Below are 6,551 nucleotides of genomic sequence, written 5' to 3' on the forward strand. Positions count from 1 at the left end.
AGAAATGTTTACAACAAATACATTGAAAACTGTGAGAAGTATCTGCAGGGCTCAGTGGATAATGGGGAGTGTAGGAGGAGAAAGACAAGTTTCATCATCATATTTTATAAACTAGCTCTTTTCTGTGTAGTTAAAAGATGTGAAATGCGTATTGTTGCTGCTCATGCTGATGTCAAAGAGGGCAAAGACAACTTAAGTACTTGGTTAATTTGTAAGTGTCTTTGATGCAGAGAACAAATAAACATAACTTCATGAATATATAATGTTGCTGATGGCAGCTGAAATTATTTCTGGTCATCATTATGGCTTTTATCCAAGGTCAATGCTGCCTGTTTGTGGTAAAATTGTTGAATGGTTTTATTGTCTTGCTTGAAACATGTCAAAGCAGCCAGTTGGTTTCTGAATCACTTATTCTGAGTTCTGTGCTTTGATGCAGTTCATTTCCAGGATTTGGAAGGACTGACTTGGAAACATCATGTCTTGGCCTTCTCCTGTCTCTGGAGGGGAACCTCTGTCACATTCTGAGCTATGGAGGCTTGATTTCCAAAGGAAAAAAGGAGGCTTATTGGAGGATATTTGGGAGCTATCTAAGGAAACAGATCAGTTTTATGAAAAAATACAATGATGTGGGATGATAGCTCATAGAAATTATAGAATACTGGTGGAAACTAATGCCACAGTTATAGTAACATAACTGGCCCATTTTTATCTTTTAAAGGTGATTGTTTTCCTCACTCTAAATGCAAACCATTATACCCTACAGAAAATTTAGAAATGTTATTGTTGTTGTTGTTGTTGTTATTATTATTTGGTGGTTCTGGAAATTGAAACCAGGGATTTGTGCATGCTAGGCAAACATTCTACCAACTGAACTATTTCCCCAGTCCCTTCATTCACTATTTTTTCTAGACATAAGAACTTTCATAGCAAAGAGGAAGAAAAAACAGCCCAACTTGTTTTGTGAAGTCAGTATAGTCCTGACACCAACGCCAAATAGGTTCATTATAAGAAAAGTAAAGACCAGTATTCCTCAGGATGACAGGTATAAAATCTTTAACAAAATATAAGCAAATGAAGTGCATCAATATATAAAAATTAAAAGCATTATTTCAAATGAAGTTTATTCAAATAATGCTAATTCATTTTAATATTCTCAACGCAATCAATCTAATAAATCAGTCTAACAGGTAAAAAGAGAAAAAGTCACATTACTACCTCAATTCAGAAAAAGAATCAGGCAAAATTTAACATCTATTCATAATGAAACCCATCAAAATCTGAGGAAAAGGGGAATTTCCTCAACCTGATTAAAATTTTATGAAAACCTACAACTTGAATAATGTATTTTCTTTAATTTAATTACATTATTATGATAAAGAGTCAGAAAATTTAATGCTGTTCTATTTACTAATGTGGCATTTCTATGAATCACTCATTGAAATTCCTGGAAGCCCTTTTATTCATATATAAAATGGAAACACTAATAATATTTACCTCAAACAATTTTTGAAAGACTCAAATAATTTAAGTACATGAAGGTGCTTTTAGTTTATAAAATGCTATTTAACTTGATTTGATGAACCTAGAGAATTAAAATTCTTTAAACTTCTCTGACCAGTACCCTGAAAATCCTAAAATAGAATTTCCCCTGAGCTATGTATTACCTCAAAAAAAATTTGTTTTTTTTTTTTTTTAATTAATGGTGACCTGGAAAGCAATTTAAATATTTTAAAATCCTTTTCTGATCCAGGGTTTCTTTCTGAGTTTTCACTTGTTGGCTTTTCCATTATAGCTGAATGGAGTTTCTGAACATGAATGTCAATAACATAATAGGGTCACTTCCTCAAGCCTTCATGGAGGATCTAGAAGAAGGAAATTGAGGATAATGGATTCAATTATTTGTCAGTTTATTAGTAGATTTTCATTTTATACACTCCCCCTAACCTTCACCCCCAAAGGCAACTATGGTCACACTCCAGCGCTTTCTTCTTTAAAGTAAGTCATATTCTTATGCTGAATGCATCAGGGAGAGAGAGAGTGTCTCACCCTCTAATAAGGTCTGGGAGATATAAAGAGTGATCTTAATGCTTTCTAATAGTCCTCATTCCTTGTACCAAACTAATTTCAAAACTCCAATGTATCCTTGGTGCTTGATAAAACTTTATATTAGAGGAAACTGTAAAGTATATGGTATTTATGCTGCAATTAGCAAGGTCATTATTTTTTGAAACTATTTCTATTATTGATAACATATAAATTTTAATTAGATTTTCCCCCTTAGGGCTCAGGTATTTCTAATACAGATGTCAAAATGGAAGAAATTATAATTCCATAACAATAATGAAACTCATTCTTTTTCCACATGGTACAAAGAAATTCACAAATCTTATGTTAATTCACAATTGTCAAAGACTCGCATTGTAATTTTGATATATTTCTTTGTTTCTATTATAATTTTGTCTCCAACAGCAAAGGAGGACCAAGATAGGTGGCTGAAACAATGAAACAGATTTTTTAGTAGGGATCTAAATTTCAGAGAAAAGTTAGTGGTTGGATAAATGGTGGGCCTTTGGAAAAAATCATAGTCTTTGGGATTTCAAGGACTTCAGAAATAATTTCTTTCAAATCTCTGATTGTAGAGATGAGAGAATGATATTCATCTAGAAATAAGTACCTCAGAATCAGTAGCTTGATTTCAGACCCCAGAAGAATTTAACTTGTTAGGGGCCAGGTTAGAAATTAGGAGTGATATTCAGAAATATAGTTAAGTGGAGCAAGAATGATAGACTCAGATCAGTGGGCCTCAATCATAACCTGCAAACTGGAGTCTAGCTCTGAGGAAGGATGTTAGCATCGCTGAAGAAGGCTGGAACACAGCAGGATGGGTTTGGGGAGTGACTACAAAGAACTCAAAGCAATACTGGCCTCCTGTGGGTCAGACCTCAGGACTTGAGATCTCCTTTTACTCTGCTGAAGGCACAGTCCTAGAAACAGAACTGACACTGGAACCTTAGTGTCCCCAGGGGAAGATAAACAAAAATTTCCACATTAATAACAATGAAATGAAAGTCAAGGATTCTAAGGTTTCTAAATTCAAATTGAGTGCATGGACCCAGAATGAAAAATTATACATGTATTTAAACTTGAAATATTGGAGTTATAATATGAATGACTCATAATATGAATGATCCTTTGAGTCTTGTTTGAGTCCATCAAAACTAACAGATACTGTCTGTGGGCAATTCCATTCTAGGAGGATTCTGATCTAATTCTTGCTAAACTAGTAGGTACATCTGTGACCTTGAGCAAGATCCTTCAACTCTGTTTTTTATTTTTTATTATAAGTACAATGGGGAGAATTAGTTTAGTTAGTCTCAGATTTTCCTCTAACATATGAAAATTTGTAAAAATAATAACCATTACTGATATCAATTCTAGTATATTTGCTTTTTAATATAAAACTGTGTAAATTTCTTATAACCTCTTATAACTCTACCAATTGCAGAGTATTTCATATCATTCGTTTTTCATTAAGATGAGTTCTCAAAATTTCAATACAAAATGCTTTTAAAATTCCTTTTTTTAAAAAATATTTATTTATTTTTTTAGTTATCGGCAGACACAACAACTTTGTTGGTATGTGGTGCTGAGGATCGAACCCCGGCCGCACGCGTGCCAGGCGAGCACGCTACCGCTTGAGCCACATCCCCAACCCTTAAAATTCCTTTTATATAATGATTAAGAGTTCTCATTAAGTTGCTATAAGTTAATTAATTAAAATAAATGAATTAGTTGTGCACACCTGTTCTCTTTTCCATGAAAAAAACGTAATCATTTATTTTTGAGGGTTGGTGGTATTCCTTTTAGTTGTATTTTTTTGTTTTGTTTTGTTTTAAGACAGATAGTCCTAATTTCATATTTGTTCTCCATAGAAATCAGCCTCACTTGATATGTATGCTTTTAGTAACTTAATGTAATTAAAATGTTTTGCATAAAACAAGTTTTGTTTTGATTTATTGTTTTCAATTTCTCCTCAAAAGTACTAATCCAAAGGTAACATCTTCCAAATGTTTTTAGTTTTAGGGCTAGGAAAAAATTTAAGAAAAGGAACTAGCTAATTTTTAATGAGAATTTCCTGTTACTTACAATGTAGAAAGATTTATTTCCTAAGAATCATAAAAGTAGATCTATGGAATTTCATATTTACAAATAAAAGAGTATAAATATGAAGTTGTTTCAAGTTTTGTCATTTATTAGCTATATGATCTTAAGAAAATTACTCAGTCTCTAGACTAGTTCTTCAACATATCCAGTGTGAAAAACATTAGCTATCAAATGGATTGTATAATGATCTAATATACACAGAATACCTGAAATCTGGTGAACACTCATTGACAAATGATATTATTTCCTTAGAAGATTTTTTCCTCTGATGTTTTAAGAAAGTGAAGATAAAACGATTCTCAAAAAATTGAGAAGAATGGAGTCAAAATAAGTGGATGCAGGAATTATTTCTATTGTACCTCAGTATTTTAATTACACTGTTTTTTTTTTTTTCCCCAGAAGCTACAGAAAAAGACAACTGAATTAACATAAGCATGATTCATCCTTATATAAACTAAGTGGTTTAAAAGGTGTTTAGTTGGCGTGAATTGCCTTACTCTAAAAAATTGATGCATGAAGTAGATGCAATTATCCAAATTGATGTACATTTATTATTTTATGGCATATTTAAAAAATCTAATTTGACATATCTATAGAGGAAAGACATTAGATATTGAGTTACGGGAGAGAGAATTTGTTTAAAAATTAGCAAACTTAAGTTCTGCTTGCTTCTTTAGCCAAGCTCTACATTCCTATATTTATTCAAGGGTCTGCCATGTCCATGGCACATGATAAGTCTATCAAAGGGTCTACCATCTAATATAGAGCCTAGCACAAAATATGTTCTCATTCACTGTTTGGTAAATAATTTCATAAAAAAGGTAGTGTGGATACTAAAGGAAAATATGTTTTTTATAAAATGCTAGAAGAAGTCAGAGGAAAAAGAGAGCAATCTAGCCATTGTGTTGAAGGAGGCTCACTAAAGATGTAATATTTGAGGGGGGCATTCCAGTCTGAATAGGATTCAAATAGGATCATGTGGAAGAGTGATAATTGGGTTCTAGGAGAGAAGATTTCCATTGATTCACCTAAAAAGACATGTAGTCAATGGGCAGAGTAATATGGATCTCTGCTAGTTTCAAGAGAGAGGAACTGGCCAGTTGCTTAGCTCTTCTTTTATTATACCTGGAGCAATGTTGCCCCAGAGGGAGAATTAGGGTCTCTGGTTATTTCCATTGGAACTTACACTTCAGATCTTCAGGCTGTACTCTAACCTTTTCTCTGCCACAAAATTCTTTTCTTTCCAGATTTTTTGCCCATGCCACTATCACCCTCTATTCATATGACTGTAAGAACCTCATTAGTTAATGGGTATTCCAGCCTTCACTCTTGCATTACCTTCCCAAGCTCATTAGCAACCTGTTGACATCAAAGTTGCAGCATATCATTACATTGTTCAATCTTCCAATAGATAATAAATTTCATATTCTTCATATAAATATTACTTGTATAATTTCAGATGATAATTTTAGAATCTCACAAGATATTCAGGATCTGGCTCCCCGTTATCTCTCTGCCTTTGTTCCCTAAAATTCTTTATCCTTGCTCACTTTGCTCCAGCTTACTCCATATAGCTTAAACATACAAAGAACACTTCTTCCTTTATCACTGCTTTCAGTGTCTAGAATGTTCTTCCCTCTGATGGCTTACTCTCTTACCTTCTGCAGATGGTTTCTCAAAGGTCACAAAATCAATAAAGCTTCCATTCAGATTCTGCTACCACTTTGCCTTTCCTTTACCCTTCTTCTTTCTGCTTTTTATTCTGTGACTACCTTAGATTATGGACATATACCACTAGAAATAAATTCAGTGCCATAGGATTTGTTGAGGAAACCTCTCAGGGTCAGCGTATCTGAAAATCCCCATTCCCTTTTCCCATTTAGGGCTATAAGTGGACCAGAGAGAATTATGCCCCAATGGATGAAACACATTCCTCTATGCTCCCATTATATAACAGCATTTCTATTTTCTCCCGATGAGTCAAGATAATTCCCACTCCCAGTAATATAACTGCTTGTGCTTGCTGGTTTACTGGGACAAGGAGTTCAAACCAACTAGCTTAAAGTTTAGTGGAACTCTTACTGTACCTCTTATGAAAACATCCTCCTTTTGATATAAGGAGGCTGATTCATAGCGGGATAGGGAGAGGGAGCATGGGAGGAATAAACAATCTCTAGATCAGGCAGAGGGGTTGGAGGGGATGGGAGGGGGCATGGGGTAATTAATAATGATGGAATGTGACGGTCATTATTATCCAAAGTAAATGTATGAAAACATGAATGGGTGTGAATATACTATGTATACAACCAGAGGTATGAAAAACTGTGCTCTATATATGTAATAAGAATTGTAATGCATTTTGCTTTCATATATAAATAAAAATTAAA

At 33.7% G+C, this 6,551-nt stretch overlaps 1 long non-coding RNA gene across 1 annotated transcript in view; it reads left to right on the forward strand.

Annotated features, from left to right (window-relative positions):
* LOC125610713 overlaps positions 1 to 3,557 on the forward strand; it is a 138,441-nt gene extending 134,884 nt beyond the window's left edge. Inside the window, exon 9 of the long non-coding RNA XR_007340714.1 lies at positions 437 to 3,557. This is a non-coding gene — a long non-coding RNA (uncharacterized LOC125610713). The remainder of the gene's footprint in view (positions 1 to 436) is intronic.
* Positions 3,558 to 6,551: the final 2,994 nt, after the last annotated feature.

Source organism: Marmota marmota, unplaced genomic scaffold (genome assembly GCF_001458135.2).
Source record: "Marmota marmota marmota unplaced genomic scaffold, marMar, whole genome shotgun sequence".
Classification (NCBI taxonomy): domain Eukaryota; kingdom Metazoa; phylum Chordata; class Mammalia; order Rodentia; family Sciuridae; genus Marmota; species Marmota marmota.